The 17,404-nt window shown below is 44.1% G+C and overlaps 1 long non-coding RNA gene across 2 annotated transcripts; it reads left to right on the top strand.

Moving 5' to 3' along the window:
- Positions 1 to 6,287: 6,287 nt before the first annotated feature.
- LOC135909943 (uncharacterized) lies at positions 6,288 to 9,221 on the top strand. 2 transcript variants are annotated; one of them, XR_010566859.2, is made up of 5 exons: positions 6,288 to 6,516; positions 8,257 to 8,427; positions 8,482 to 8,541; positions 8,617 to 8,664; positions 8,725 to 9,221. It is a non-coding gene; the product is annotated as an uncharacterized lncRNA (long non-coding RNA). The 2 variants fall into 2 exon arrangements; XR_010566860.2 differs by having other exon boundaries at positions 6,295 to 6,516; positions 8,272 to 8,427.
- The last annotated feature ends 8,183 nt before the right edge of the window (positions 9,222 to 17,404 follow it).

Below are 17,404 nucleotides of genomic sequence, written 5' to 3'. Positions count from 1 at the left end.
GCAGTAAAGGAGCTTTCGCACGCAATTAAAAGAAAAAAAAGGTATCTTTTAGATCCTCTCCTAATAATCTACCTATAACAACCGCGAAATCAACGGAAGCAGACTTCAGTAGGAATACTTTCATAATTTCCACTGTCAAATAAGTTAAATCACTAAATGTAAAAAGCGGCGTAAATCTGTTTATAACTCCAACCCTTAAGCCAAAAAGGGAGTAAGAGTGCGAGTGATAGATAGATGTACACTATTTTCGCACTTTTAAGGGTGTAATTTTTTTACAGTGTAAACTGCATGATGTAAGTGTTCCTCTTGAGCGTGTGCAATGCTCACGCCTTGTGGAACAAGCATGGATGCCTGCGAGCTCTTAAAATGTGGTGGCGCTTGCACTATTCAGTTGCACAGCTTGATGAGTTGCATCGTGTTTTGGGAGTGAGGAAGGGCGAAGGAGGGGTGATGTTGCGATGCGGCTCGGTATCGCACTTTGCTCGAATACTGACTGCAAATGCCCCAAAGAACTGCCTTTTTCAGAGTGTTTATTCCACTCAGATATCACATCCACCCTTCCCTACACAATGGCAAACCAGAGCGCTCCGCTAAAAGCTTGCGCCCTACACCATGGCCACTTCTAGTGGCGCACATAAAACAGTCAAGTTGACTAACTGATAAGACCAATTGATTCTGACAGCGACGACACGGACTAAGAGTAATTCAGAAATAAAGTTTCTCTGTATCTCCCTCCAGTCGTTTCTTTCCTGTAATGCGTGCGGGGCGATGCGAACTGCACGCGCGTTTGAGCACCTGGTCGAGACCTCCTCCTCTCTAAACAACTACCGCGTTCAGGCGCATGCGCAGACCAAACAGCTGGGGTGTATTGCATCTTGATATGATTGAGGGCCATAATTATTGCCATAATAAATGAAGGACTGTAGTCCTGCAAAACGTTCCCGCCATGTCGTTATGCCCCTTCGATTACCTAACACGAAAGTGGTGACGATGGTGACTTGCAACGCCTTGTTATGGCTTTCGTTAATTTTCGTTTTGCTATTGTGCACCCTCGATTTGCTCGTGCTTTTCACACCACTCGTAGTAGTACCTGCGGATAGTCATTCTAATAGAGTTAGAATTTAGATTTTGTCATCAAAGTCAGTTTGTCGGGGGAGGAGGAGACCTTCTGATTAATGAATAATAAATCATGGCTTCAAGATTTATTTCTTCTAGTTCGGAATGATTCAATTGAAACGGCAGCAACGCTTTCGTTCAAATATGGGTGGTCATGCGGTGAAAACTGTATGAATTGAAATGCAGGAAACCGGTAACCTTTGTGTTTGTGTATGTGCGTGTATGTGTGTATGCGTGCGTGTGTGCGTGCGTGCGTGCGCGTGTGTGCGTGCGTGCGTGAACTTGTCACATTCTATATAGGGTGTCCCAGCTAACTAATTTTTTCATTCTACCTAATGAAAAAGTCCTACTTACGGAACTTCTCACATATTATAATTAGCTGAAAAATGCGAAAGAGAACGTTGTAGAGCAGCGTGAAAAAGTCACTATACAACTTCCTGTTGCTCAATATATGCTACATAACAGTGTTTTTACGAGCGTGAGTGAAGTCCGCGAATACACGCAGAGTACCTCGAGCGGCCAGTCGCGCGGCAATTTTGTGACCATTTGCCAGCTTCGGCACCGGCACCAAATGGTTCTCGATACCCATGTAGGGGCTTATATGTTCAAGAAATGGGTATCCATCTGTAGAAGAATGCGCCATGTGCTGATAGAAAAGGCTGTTCTTCATAAGTGGTAACATAAAGAAATAAAATCATCGCCCAAGCACTCCATACAGATGGTTAACCAGTGAAGGCTAAACGTGCGACCCCGGCGTTTATTACGGGGTTAATCACGACGGTTCATTAAACGATGCCTTGGTAAGCTCAAGGATCCTCGGTACGCAGTTGCTGCTTGCGCTCGGCTGCACGACCCTGTTCTTGTGCCCGGGCTTCCAACTGCCTGTAGGTACAGCGGGGCGTGGCACTTGCGGAGACGACGGACGTTTGCGCGCATGCGCGAGTAAGAGCGAGTGCGAGAGAGGAAATGTGGGGGATCTTGCTCCTTGAAAATACGACTCTGCCTAGGTACTACTGAGGAGTTTCTTGGCGCGCGTTGTATGCGCTTGTCCCTAGGCGTGCCGGCAGAAGTCGCGGGGCACGGTAGTGCTGAACTTAGCATCGCAAGTTGGCGGCTCGACGCAATCATATTTGTTCGATCATGCTTTTACTAATGAAAACAACGTGTCATTATTTCGCATTATTGGCGGCGCCTGCACGACACCAAAGTGGCAACGGGGACATCAAAGCTAGAAGCCGGACTTGTCCGTGGGGTGGGGCTCGCAGAGGCCGAAGCGTGCCATGGGGTGACCCCCCGCTACCGCTTGGGTTCGCCGGAGATCCTGCGCCGCCTACTTTAATATAACCTCTGGTGCTCTCCTGAGGCCTCCGTTTACCGGTTAGATGTTCCCTCATGGAGTAGTGCTTGTAAAAAATCCGATCTATCGTCGCGACGAAAAAAGCGACCCGCGACTTATACAGCACCAGTCAGAACATTGCCCCTTCGGACACAGCGATCACCAAGCGGCGTCCGCGCCCACTGCCTCACCGCGCGGGCACCCAGCGGCCGAGCGTATAAACCAACTCGACTGCGCTCCGCAATGCCGGCATGTCTAGGGGACAAACGAATACAACGCGCTCTAAGAAACCTCTTCCGTAGTGCCTAGGCTGAGTCATATATTCAAGGAGCAAAAGCCCCTCTTACTCGCGCCTGCGCAGAAACGTCGAGCTCCGTCAAAAATGCCATGCCCGCTGTACCTACCAGCAATTCTAAAAACGCGCCCGGGTGGCAGCATGAAACATTTTCATATCCTTATGGGTGTTGTGCGGGTGTATTTATCTTTTCGCCCTTGTGAAACTCCCTTAAAACACCCTTTTTAACGGAAAAAGGTGTTCAATAAGAAAACACCCTTGGAACACTCCAGTCTTTCTAATTTGCGCCCTAATTATAACCGAGTAAGTGAACAGGCTTACAGTATATGATAAATGAACATCGGCAGTTAACGCGTTGATATTGGCTATACAGAAAACGCGCGCTACCTGCGCTTGAATCAGGTAGCTGGAATGATTAGATCGGGGCATCTAGGCAGCAGCGCACTGACTCCGAATAGCGGTCAAAAATGAAGTTTCCCACGAATGTTGATATCGATCGGATGACACTAACGCACCGACTTTGCATAGCCAGATATCTGCAAAAGGCTTCATATGATCAATGGCAAAATATTTACAATGCTATCACTGAATACTTAAAGGTGTGCCACCAGTTAGACTGGGAATGGTTAGGAGTGAGGGCTAACGGTAAATAGCTCACCAACTTACTGTTAGCAGATGACATTGGCATACGCAGCAACGCTGCAGACTATTTGCAACAAACGTTTGAATACCTTGGCGAAGAAAGTGTAAGAGTCTGATTGAAAGTTTCTATGCAGGAGAGAAAACTAATGTTCTGCAGCCTGGCGAGAGAACGAAATGTCATGGTCGGCAGTCAGCCAATTTGCGCAGAAATACGTTTATTGAGGTTAATTACTCGCAGGGGCCTCTGATCAAGGAAATTAACAAAAATAAAGAAATTAGCTGGAGAGCTTACGGCAGGCATTACTAAATCAAGACTAGAGAGCTTACTGCTAATCATTGCTTTCTACCGTTACTAACGTATGGGGCCGAAACTTGGAAGTTACCAAAGAAGCTTGGGAAGACGTTGAGGACCGCGCAACGAGTGATGGAATGAAAAAATATTAGACATGAGGATAATAGACTGTAAGACAGCGATGTGGATTAGAGAGCGAACAGGGATAGCTGATATTGTGGTTGACATAAAGAGGAAGAAGTCGGTCTGGGCAGACGTTGCAATGCGTAAGGGAGATAACTGCTGGTTATTGGAGTTGCAGAATGGGTGCTAAGGGAAGGGAAACACAGTCGAGGACGGCAGGGAATAAGGTGGACGGGATGGAATCAGGAAGCTTGAAGACACGTGGAACCTATTAGCACAAGACAGGGTATTGGAGATCGCTGGAGACGCTTTCGTCCTGCGATGGACATCAAAATAATCTGATGATGATGATGATGTGACGACATCCATGATAGCTTCGGGGCATATAATTCATGTTATGTCATGCATGCTTGTCATGCACGTTCTGATAGCTCGATATGCGTCGATTGCGGATTGGGGGCGAGTAGCGACGTAGCCAAGTGGGGCACGCCGGGCACGTGTAACGCTCACTAACAGTAAATTTTTTGCTACTATGGCAATGGCCCCACTCTATCCCCTTCCACGGTCAATTGGGACCCCCCCCCCCCCCTCACACGAAAAATTTTCTGGCTATGGCACAGTGGTGAGGGGGGTGTAAGTTTGCTCTGGACCCCTCCCCTTAACTTGTCAACGGAAACGGGGGAGGGGAGGGCAGCTGCTGCCGTGCCGCAAACCTTAGGCAGCCCAATTACCAGCTGCATTTCCTTTTGGACGGGAATACTGCTCTAATGTCTTTACGCAGCAGGATTCATGGTGGTTCGAGGGCCCATGCGACAATAAAAAAAACACATACAGCCATCAGCAAGTCTTAGCTTGCGCAGATATTTGGGAGCTGGGCAAGACTCTCATAAAAAGAAAAGCTTCGCACCCTTCTTACATGAATTGTCAACTCCGTGTCAGCGCCGACTGCACATTTCCGGTAAAAAAAATCACAAAGGAACTCCTCTGGTATTTGTCTGAGTATGCGTAAGCAATGTGACTCTTCCTCATCTACACGCAGTCCATGTCGTCATCAATGTTATGAGACTTGATCCGACGAGTATAAGCGACAGCGCTGCGGCGAAACGAGCTGCTGTGGTCGGCGGCGCCAAGTGAATGGCGCAAGCAAAGTACTGCAGGTGGCGGGGCCAGGTGCGCTGGTGACGTTCCGTTCATTTTGAGCCGTTATCGCTCTTTAGCCCTTCTCATCTGCGTCGAACCATTATCAACCGTTCTCCGGCGGCGGCTGCTTGTGGCACGGCCGCGCGAACCGTATCTTGAAAGCGAACTGCGATGCGGACAGAGTGTGCCCACCGCTGAAAACTTCACGCGCCGTGTTCTCACCGTTTACTTCACTTTGAAAAGAGACCCGCGTATACCTATCTTGAAAGTGATCTGCGAAAAGCGCATAGCGCGGCATGAGCTGAGAGCTTCGTGAGCGCTGTGTTCTCACCGCTTCGGTCGCGTTGAAGCGAGAGCTAGCACGAATGTGAATTCACTCACTGCTGCGGGTTCTATTTTGAAAGATATCGTGCGGTACGGACTGACGGACGGATTGTTTTTCTTGCTGGGTAAGTATAGAAATGCTTACGTTATAAAAAATCGCAGGGTTTGCAAATTTCGCGATAACAACACTCACCAACCCACTCCCCCGCTGAGCGATGCCGTCTTGATCGCCTTCTCCCCCCCCCCCCCCCGAGAAAAGGGACACTACGCCTCTATCTCAGTTGAAGAAACGATGATGAAACGTTAACAACGACAAGAACGGCATTTCCTAACGCGTTGTCTTATGGCCTCCGAGATTTACGTGCGAAGCTGGTGCGCGCGAACCTGGGAGGCCATAATTGGCCGCTTAATAGCATAAAAAGGCAAAAACATAATGCCAAACGACACACCCAGAAATGTAAACAAAGAACTGATCTGAACAATACTGTTTGGGGAAAAGAAATAAAAAATTAGACAGCCGCAACACACGCCACTAAAGCCACCACCACCGCCGGCATAACGAGGAACCAACAGTTCGCGCTTCATTGCTTCGTCCCTTCCTCCGTGCTTCGTCCGCTTCGTCTCCGCAACGGGAGCCGCGATCTTCTCGCGCCTAACGTTTTGTTTTTGTGCAAGTTCGCGCACGCAGCTCATCGGTAGAAGCACGGCTGCACGGCGTCGCATTGTGACCTGCAGCTTTTTCTCGTGTTCGCGCTATCGGTGTGAAACATGTCGCAAGTGAAATATTTGATAGAAGTGCGTCACGGCCAAGTCAAGCCGCCGTATGGGTGTATGGCTGTGCGCCCCGTTCTCGGAAGCGTCGACGGATTTCCGGCATGCGGATTTCAGGTACGGCTGCGTTCACACTTGGTCTCTGAGCAGGCGGAAGCGGAAAAAACGTGACAAAATCCGCCCGCCTAGGCGGAGAAACGGGCCGAAAACCAGGCGTCGAAAAAATCTGTCTCGGACGGATTTTTTCGCCCAGGCGAAGCGGAAAGACGTTCCGCTTTACCGGAAGCTGCAATCGCATCTAAACATCCGGTCGAGAACTTGCGGACGTAAACATGGCACCGAAAGTGTCGGCTGCTATGCTCAACGACGCCGTCAAATGCCACCCCGTGCTTTATGACAAGACTCATCATTCGTACAAAGACACGTACCACAAGAATGAGATTTGGGCGAAGATAGCCGCAGAGCTGGGAGTGAGCAGTAAGTACTCGCACATTTTCTCTCGCTACGCTGGTGCTGCTTTGTGGGTATAGTTTCGGAAGTAACTTATACCGAGAATGTTTGGTCAGTGCCGTTGTTAGGAGCAAGTGCTCGCCGTGCTTTCGTCTCATTTCATTTACTTGCCATTGTAATACTTATTCGTTCCTTTTGCGCCAAAAGCTGAAGCAACGCATGCAGAAACCGTGTCTACAGCACCTAGCACCGTGTGGACTGTAACGCATAGGGTCGAATGGGTATATCAGTTCCTGTCGCCGCGCGGCAAGCCAAGAATCCTGGAAAGTAAATCCAAAACATCGAATGTAGGCATGCTGAACTTGTGCAATTGCTATATGCAAAAACATCGAATGAATGAGGTGCATGTTGCACGCACGCTCAGTCTGTGCCGCGAGCGCAACCGAACAAAGGTGACACTATATGCCGTTTTTTTTGTTAAACAAATGGCACCCCAGCCAAATCCAACTTTGTACATGCAAATTCAGCCATTGTGTTTTATAACAGCTGCTCAGGTGACAGCATGTGGTCCTAAAGAATACGGCATATGCATTCATGCAAATTAACAGTTATGTCTTTTGCCACTACCCTTTGCACGGCAAAAGTCTTGCCTTGATCACAGCATGTGTAGCGGTTTCACATTTATTGATGGCCTGTCATTTAAAATTGCAACTGTTGCGGAGGTGCATTATGCCAGAAGAAGTTTAAGAACCTGAAGGAAACCTTCACAAAAACGAAAAGTCAGATCAAAGATTCGATTAAAAGTGGCGCTGGTGCCCATGACGTGCCCCTCGTGAAGTGGGAACACTTCGAAGCAATGACGGGCATAATGGAAGCCGTTTATCAGGAGCCAATGTAAGTCCTGTCTGTGTAGTCACAAACTTGCCTTGAAAGTTGTGTTTGCATGGTCAGCTGGGTTGTTGAGAGTACGATAAGTTACCATGCAGCATCATTTGATTTTATTTGTTTGAAGGGCTGTTAGTGGCTTGCTGTTACCTTTCTGGTATACTTGGCAAGCATGACGCTGTCCAAAATATTAACCTCTGCTCCATTTTTTACTTGCTGCTTCTGCGAGCAGGAACTGCAAGGGTATCAGGTTTCGCTGTTCTTCGGTGCCTTATTTGATATTTTACTTTTCTAGCTTGTGCAACAACCTCGAATTTGGCTCCTTTGATGGGTGCGTGAATGACTGACATGCATATTTGTAGCATCTCTAAAGCCTGTAGCGCATGCTAATTCACATATGCTTCAAACTCCATGACAACGCTCGCTGCTACGCTGGCCCGTAGTTGGTGACTTCAGCGTCAACCAGAAGGACACATCGTTAATGTGGCAGTATCTTGTAGGTATGAATTTTTTTGATCATTAGTGGGCCTGATTGGAAGAAGGGCAACACAGGCCAAATAGCTAGGATCCATATGTCTATTGCGAAGTACTATATTAAACTAGCAATTTCAAACAGTGGGTAATCTAGGAATGCATAAGTTGAAGCTACATGTGTTGTGAACATTAAAATGTTTCCGATCCTCACGGTACTTTGCCTAAGCAAAACATTCAATGGCTTGTGCATACATTGCCATCTCCGATTCTTCGAGTGTGCATAATAATTTTATGGTAGGGACGGCAATGAGCAAGTTCTGAGAATGTGTTTTATTAGTCACTGTTTAAACACCACACATTGTTAAATTGCACATTGATATCAGTGAGCACCAGCTGCAATTGGTTTAGTTGTTATTTATGCAGAATGATCGTAGCTGAAGGCCCAGCAGCCGCCAGTCACGACATTGAAGATGTACCAGCAACAGGACATGCAGACGACTTCGAAGAGATGGTGGTGCCACAAAGTTTAGAAAGTGCACCGCATACAGACACACAACCTGCAAGCAAGACAACGGAATGGTAAATGTAATTATGGTATAAAGTTCCCTAAAAACAGCAAGTTTTTTTTTTCAGGCAGCCTGACGATGCAGAAAGTGATATTAAGCCAGAAGTGGTGCTTTAGACAACTGAAACGTATGTAGGACTCGGTGCCCCTACCTATTTATGTATACATTGTCAAAAATAGCTCACCAACTTCTTCCCTTATAGGGTACCAAGACCAAGAAAAGTGGCAAAGACATCCAAAAATCCCCACCGGTAATGTAGAAATTGGTATTGTGATAGTCAACAGTAGTGGAGACATCCTTTCCTTTGCAGCCCCGATGGCAGCGATCCCTCCAATGCGGCAGTTGCTGCCGCATGCCTTGACCACCTGAAGGCAGTTGGAAAAGAGCGCCGACAAAAAGAGGAGACCCAGGACACTGTCTACCATTTCTGCATGGCGGCTGCTGGATTTTTACGGTCACTGCCCCCTGATGACCGATTTGACTGTATGTGTTCCATCCAAGCCACCATTCAAGAAAAAGTAATAGAAGTGAGGGCTCGGAGGAGCGAAAAATAGTCCTGAAAACATAGCTGCATGGTATAATGTACATACACTGTTTTTTTTCTCTGATAATTATCTGTGATATTTAAGTGCCATTGCGTGTTTGTCATCCACTTCTTACACAGTTGACTCCCATGTCGCTACTCATGCCAGCGCTCCCATACTGCCCCTTCCTCTGCGAAGGCGCTGAGTGGTCTGTGACTGTACATAAAAACATGTCTTTCTCAAATCCTTTGCCTCAACATAATGTGAAATGAAAATACATATAGAGCTGTGCTGAAATTTTGCATTAGGGATTATCGTAATTTTCAGAATATTTCCAGCTATTACTGTGTCAGGTATTTAAGTTCTAGGTATTGTCTTGTTTTGAAATTCCACACTCATACTGAACAATCATTACCTAGTAGCCCTGTGGCCAGTTTTAGTCGCATTCCATTTTTTTTCTGATAACATTTCGTATCCCAGAGCCTATAGTGCCTCGAACAAGTCCTCTATGGCAGAAACGTAGTATTCGTCTTTTTCCCCTAATACTATATGTGATACTTAAGCTCTTGTGCAAATAACGATAAGGGCTTGGCGTGTTCAACTGATCCTGCACTGCACAGAACTATACAGTGCAAAGTTTTTACCTGTGATACGCATTTATTGAAAACGCGAGTGATATTTAAGGCCTTGTCCAGGACAGTAAAAATAAGGGTTTGTTGTTCTTTGATCTCGATGCGTGGTATACAGAACTGCACAGTACAATCTGCAAATTTTAAGATTTGTGTACCAGGTCTGTAGATGTGATAGTTAAGCTCGTCTAAAGTTGTGATGTAAGTGTTTGGAAAGCCCAGAACTGCGCGGTTAATTTAGTACTCATTTTTTATCCTTTTGATATAAATTGTACACTCACGATCGTGGAAAAAATGGCTAGTCATGCTGTGCACAGAGCTGCACAGCCTAGTGTTTGTATCCAAGTTTTCCTTGAAAGCGCCTTTTCTAAGCTGAACTATGTTTTTAATCACAGTACTGTTTGCAATACGGTCACATGCATACAAGAAATGTTTATCGCAAATAAAGACCTACTTTCTATCTGGTGGTATCGATGATGCTGTCTTGCCAGGGCGCCCTGCCATCATCAGAAATGAAGTACTGGCAAAGCTTGTCCCTCACAGCATAGGCTTGCCTAAACAAAAGTAAATAGGCAAGTGGCACAATTAGACAACAGAAGTGTGTGCAGAAAATGTACTACGGTATGTTTATAACACAGTAAATAGTTTTCCTTCAAGCTATAAAATAAAAAGTGATGTTTGGGCTTAATCTGCCATTTAAATACTCGGAGATAATCACAAGGTTTAGAATGCTGGGCCAGAACAAAATATCTAATATGGCTTGTATAATATATCAGCAATGTATATGTTTCCAGGTTGCTTTGCGCAAGACGCTGTACTGCAAAGCCAGAATTTGTTTATAAATTGTTAGTGTGAGTCCTTCATTTTAATGTGTCACAATATGAATGTCTTGGAGAACATAATACTTTTGGCTAAAGGATAGTCTTCCAGCAAAGTAGGTTCGAACTACAAGTAGATAACATATAAAAACAGCTGTTGCTATAAAATAATAGCACCTGCATCCAGAAATGCTTTTTAAGCGAATAGGCTGTTCAGCTCGCACATTATTTTTCAGTATGAGATATGCTTATGCACAAATCCATTAAAAAGACAACGCTCTGCAACACAGATGCAAGAGATTGTTTGTTAAACTAGAAATACCTGGTTGAGTTAAAGCCTGTATATTGCAATGCAGACAAAGCATCTCTGCTGCCTTCTTCAGCTCTTCAGCTGCCTTCGGTCACTTGCCCTTGCCAATCCTCGCAGTCAGCAGTTCCAGGTGCACAGTATGCAGCTCGAGACCCAGGTGATTCATGAAGTAAGAAATTGTGTAGCGCTACACAAGCACACACAATCCTGTTGACATTATCGTCCTTTGCTTTATATGGCCGTCAAAGAATTCGCCATCTCTGTGCAATAATGCCAAAAGCATTCTCCACTCTTCGAGCTCGGCTAAGTCTGTGATTAAATATTCTTCTCTGATGTCTCTTTTCAAATGGCTGACTTGCATCAGATGTGTCGGCAAACAGTGATTGAAGGGCCGTAACAATGTACAAGATAAACTTGATGTAAAGAAAAATTACAGAAAAGCAATGTGCCACTGCAAGAACACACAGCACAAATGGCATAAGACTGTTGCAGCTTACTTTTGCGAGAATAAGGTCTCGTCATGAATGTTTTCAGAGGGAAAGCCTCATGTCCAACAAAAAAAACAGGGCATCTTACCAATGCTACGAATCTCGGAGTCTTCAGGAATTTCAATTTGATTTGCCAAAATCAACTCCTGGAACTTGCTGCGTGCAAACACGCCACCATCGGACTCGCTGCCGAAGTGCCCAATTTCGACATACAGAATCCTAAGGAAGTACACAAAACATTTTATATTAGACGCAAATGCATACAGAAGTGTTGTCATTGGGTATATTTCAATATGTTCAAATGTATATATGGGTCAAACCTCCTATCAGTTTCATCTTGTAACATTCATCTCTGTTTTTCAAGGAATAGCTAATGACGACGAGATTAACGTACTGTAATCTGGCTTTTGTGTTTTATCTAACTGATGCATGAAATGGTTAATGGATATAAACACTAAAGATTTAAGTCCGAAGTCGTGTATATCAAGAACCACTAATAGCCCACTTCCTCATTATCTTACCATTCACTTGGAATCTGTTAATTCTTCGTACACTAGGAGTAACTTGGTAACTAAGAGTCCACATCATGGCTAATCTAACTTGGTTGCTATATACCAAATACAATATCATCAATGTTAACCACATGCTTGGCTATTTATGCTCTAACTTGCCTACTGCCCTTCCTTTCTTAAATTAATGGCTGAATAACGCAGATCATCCGTACCTGTAACTTGCATCACTTATCGCAAGCAATGACTTGCTGAAACTACTTTTGTAGTTCCTGTTTAAGGTTCCTGATTTGGCGGGGCACTCAATGACCACGTGTTTGCCATCAATGGCTCCAATACAATGAGGAAAGTTCCACTTTTCGTCAAACTCGTTTGCAACCGAATGAAAAAAGCAGAATGAAACACTACTGAGCGAAATACACATTATAAAACAGTAAAATCTCAGCCATTTGTGCAAAGCCTCAAGCAGCGCAATCTGAGGTAAATGTCGCTTTATAGTTTTGCTTTTACCTATGTAACACTAACTGTGCAGAACACACAGTCCATACTGAGTGTTGCAATTCACAGTCTGTGATGGAACTGTTACATGTTCAAGAACCCCAGGTTGTCCAGGTTAACCTGGAGTCCATTACATCGTACCTCATAATGAGAACGTGGTTTTGGCACATAAAACCCCAGCATACAACATATAGTGCTACACTTATTGTTTCTTACATTCCTACTGCATGTACAGAACCTAAAATAGGTACTGAGTAACAGTATGTGAAGCTCTTCAAACTTACATTACTGAGCACATGCAAACCTTTGGGTTGTAATGCGTTAATACTCAATATCTGTGTCTGTACAGGAAATTGTGTCTTCTAGTTTTGCTTACTGCAGAAACAGGCTTTCAGTGCTGTTCCTAATGACTCAGTTATACAACTGCAGTAGTCTAATCCGCTTTAATACAGTTTGAATTTGATTAAGTAAGAAGCAAAATTAGGAAACTACATACCTGTGTGTTTAACAAGACGCAAAATTTCAATCTGTGTGTACTTATTTCATTTGGAAAAGTGGAACCTTCTAAGCTGATGTATGAAGTGTGAATTCAGCTTCGTGATTTCTCCAAAACAGTAGCGTCTTCTCTACTACACTCACGTTCCCGAGCGCAGGGTAGGAACCTTTGTTGGGAACAGGTGAAACATCCTCGCGGAAGAGGTGCACAATGTGACATATGTGCACTGAGAAAGCAGAAAAGATGAGCACTCGTGTTGTCTGCCAACTTGTTTTGTCTAACTCCTGGGTATGTGTGTTAATTTGCTCGACACTTCTCGCAACTAAATTTATAACTTGTGCAAGAAGTAACATGCATTTTCATTGCGATTTTGACTTCAACCTTCATTTTCTAAATAATCAAGCAGGAAGCACTAGCCATGGCCAGTGTATGGTGACAGAGATTTTGTCATTTTCATCAGTTATTTGCAATACAAAAAATGCACGCTATCATTTGGCATTTAAAGATGTTTGGTGGGCATGCGGGAATACTGGATCTTTAGTTCAAAGTGACTAGTGATTTAGGACGAATATTTTCGAGTATAACGTATGTTGTGCGAAGTCGCGGCAAACTCCAATGAATTAGTAAACTTTTTTATTTACCAAGGATAATTTGGGAGTTACGTAGTGAAACTGCTGTTTACTACTTCTGTGGAAGAATGAGATCCAAATTTGGCCCAGTAGAACTTGTTAAAAAATGTCGAAGGTATAAAGAGGTTAATTATAGCAAGACATAATTCATCTGCGTCTATGCATGCAAGAAGCTAATAAAAAGAACGCAAGAGTAAAACAGTGCACAAATTAAAAATGGAGACTTGAAATGTCTAGAGGAAGTGCAAACACGAGATAGTGCGGCACAGTGGTTTTATTCTGGTTAGACGTCTCGGCTACAATTATTAAACGTCTCCGCCTTTGTGCTGCGACCGTTGACGGCGCATGCCTCGCACGTAAACATACTCCCATGCCGAGCTCCGTTACAATAATTCTGCCCATTCTTGAACGTTACAATAATCCTGCCCATAGGGAACTTGAACAGGGTGGCAAAAAAGAAAAGATGATTGCGGCGTTAGACAATTGTCTCCTTTTGTGCCTTGTAACACTGGTATAGTTTATCAGATTCTTCTCAAGTGCGGGAAGACTTACATTGGACAGAGCGGCAGGTGCATTAATATTGGACTAAAAGAACACAAACATTCACTTAACAACCCTAATGCTTCACATCTAGCGTCACATTGTTTCAATTGTGGTTGTAAACCGTTGTTTGAAGACACAAAAATTATTTCATGACACAAATGCCAAACCGCACGGGAAATAATATAGGCATTCCACATTAAAATATTAGGAGAGACTTGCGTGAGCCATGCATCTTTGTCTCTGTTAGAATGCGAATTTCAGTATCTTCACAACACGTGTGTTAATCTGAAGTAGTGTCTTGTTGTTGTTTCTTTCCTTTTTTGACTTCCCCACTTCCTGATATGTTTAACTGATTTCTTCCTACCTTGTCATGTTCTTATGCTGCAGTATTTTGCAATCACCCATATATATACACACACACACACACACACACACACACACACACGCACGCACACACACACACACACACACACACACACACACACACACACACACACACACACATATATATATATATATATATATATATATATATATATATATATATATATATATATATACATGCGTGTGTGTGTGTGGTCGTTTCAATCAAAATGCAGTTGAGAGTTAGCGCTCACCCTGTCTGCTTCTAGTCATTGACCGTGTCACTTCGCGCTACAATCCAGGATCATGTTACCGTACAAACTCGCTCAACTTTCTATCCTTGTGTTCACGTAGACACACTCAGACTTGTTCTTTCTTATGTGGCCGGTTATTTACGTACTTTATGATAAGATGCAGTGATTTTCGAATGAAAACGTGAGATAGTTCGTAGTGAAGTTACTTTAAAAAACTTTTCTGCTTAAGATTTAATTGAACAAGCCTGTGCCATTCTTCGGTGCTTATGTCTTATGGTTTTGCTCCTTATTTTCCTTTTTACGTTTAAAATGTGCAAACATTATTATGTAACCATTTCTCTTTAATGAAATCATAAATACTTTTCTTCTGATATTTCGTCACAAATTTTACAATGATTTTGTTCTATTAGGTAACCTTAGACTAGCTGATTGTTATTCTGGTAGCTTAACTTACAATGCCTGTGGGATATTCAGTGGAAGCACATGGTGAAAAATAAACTAAATTATTGGGTATAAGCAGGTCACTGGCAGTAAATAGAGCCTATATAAATTTCAGAAAATAGTGCATGCTTACATATTAAACAACATGAGTTTTGTTTGTAAATGCTGAAACATTATTTTAAGTGGAAGGGCTTTGTTGCACTTTGTTCTTTGGCTTTCAGTGCTACCTTTAATTCATTATATATGTGAAGGTACTAGTAGAAGCATCCCGTGGAGATAAATGACAACTTTGATGATTAGAGCTATAAGATATATGCTAATGGCAATGGCATATATATGATATATGATATATATATGATATATGATAATGGCAAAAAACTGCTTGACAGGTAAAGGTATGCTTCTGTAGTACGGCACTTTACCGTCGCCAATAAATACATTGCTTGCGCTCTATTGCATTCAATGCGAGCTACAACAACGAGCTGTGGTGTCTTTCCCTTGTGGTCGAGCTGGTGTTGCTGCGAAAATTTTTGAGCAAGAAAAGTGGACGTTTTTAATTATTTCTGAAATGCATGTAACATCATGCTTTTGGCTGTGTGCTGTTCCCGTGGATTTGATAATTACTGGTGCACCAAGGTGCGGGAGAGCCTGTGTCCTTAGTGCAGCGCGCGTTGTTATTGCGCTCTGCATCCTGCCGGCAGTTTACTATCACTGCAGAGGAAGATTACGAAAAGCATAGGGTGTGTGCATTGCTGAGATCGTGAAACTTAAATTTTTTGCCTGAAAGGGTCCCAGGTTATATATGCTACCACATGACAGACCAGAAGCGCAATATGACGACGCCTCGCACATTCTGGCTCATACTGAACAAGGTATTACCATAGCTAAGGCTAGGCAGCATTCAAAGCAGCTAGTCTGCCCATTAGCTACATGGCTGTAGTGAACGCTAAAATACTTGCATGGATAACACCCTTTTGGAAGGATGTTGTCCATGCTGCACCCACATTGAAAGGGTGGTGTCTGTGTTACGGCCGTATAGAAAGGGTGTTGTTTGTTTTACACCCATAGGCAATGTGACGTCATATTAACACCCATTCCTTTGTGGGGTGTTAATTTACACCCCTTTGCTGGGGGTGTAGCAATACACCCAAAAGGGTGCCACCCACGGGACAAGTTATTTGCACCCTTAAGGGTGTTAAATTTTTTAGGGTAGCATCGGCACGGCGTCGACGAGCTCGTTCCTGGTTCTGCGAGCAGCTTTGCTGATCGAAAGCTGCCTAATGCTAAGAAGTGTGCATGACGCCTGGCCTACCCATTCGGGCTGCTCTTCGCTACTTACGCCAACAGTGCCGCCGTCCTTTGCCGAATTCGGCTGCCGTGCTATGCTCTGCGTAGGTCAGGGATTTCCTGCCTCATATGACATCAGGCCTAGGACGTCACAGGCGCCACATATGATGATTGGTGCATACTGACGAACAAGTTGACCTATTTATATGGTTTCAAGTCTCTTAACTGCTTCTCGCCGAAACATGATAATTTCCCTTCCTTCATCGGCATGCCTTGACTACATAGCAATAAAGAGCAAGGCTTTAGAGAAGCACCGATCGTCGGAGCTTAACCATCCTCAGCGAGGCGTCACGTGCACACGCCGTACCTCGGAAGGGAGGTCGTACTTAACAACAATTTGTTGCGAATTACGAACGGGCACGTTTAGCGAACCGGACAGAGATCAAGACAGAGCTCGCCAGCCACAGGAAAGCGAAACTGGCACATTTTTTAGCTTTCTTTTCTCATTGATCCATTCCTAAGAGACTGCATCGCGAGATGGCCAATCACATCCTCTCCTATCTTCTTTCCAACTGTCGCATTTCTTCTGCTCCAAGCTTTTACCTAATCATCATCTTTCACTTCTAAAACTTCCTTCATTACATCTACACTCATCGTGACGTCACACGAAGTAGCTACTGGTTTCAGTTTCGGTATCTCCTTTAATTGTTAGTTAAAATTATTGATGAACTTCTTAGCAAACTGAACCTCCTACCAGCGGCAGGACTGTCAATGCCAGTTCAAAATGGCTGTATCCTATCATATGAATAAAAAAACGCCGGACTTGCCCTTTAACGCCTAATCACTACTTTAAAAACGTTGCAAAGTCACGCACGTTTCGCGTTAAAAGGAACCATTTTTCTTTTTTGTGTGTGCGTATTTTCGAAGAAAACCGGGGCATTAACCAAGACAGATATTTACCTCTGCTATTTAACTTCTGCTCTCTTGAATTTTTTGCCCCTGCGCCTTCTTTGCAGTGACAAACTATCCAAATTAGGCTTTGATGGCAATGAGAAGTTAGCTGTCCACTAAAATAAAATTATTTTCTGAGGTGCATGTCGGGTCGATACCAGGATATGATTATGAATTTTGACCACGTCGGTTTCCTTAACGTGCACCGAATGCATGGTATACGGGCTTAGCAGCGCAACGCCAAAGTTAC

The sequence above is a fragment of the Dermacentor albipictus genome, chromosome 1 (assembly GCF_038994185.2).
Source record: "Dermacentor albipictus isolate Rhodes 1998 colony chromosome 1, USDA_Dalb.pri_finalv2, whole genome shotgun sequence".
NCBI lineage: Eukaryota > Metazoa > Arthropoda > Arachnida > Ixodida > Ixodidae > Dermacentor > Dermacentor albipictus.
The sequence above is the reverse complement of the archived record's forward strand: the minus strand, read 5'-3'. Positions and strand labels throughout refer to the sequence as shown.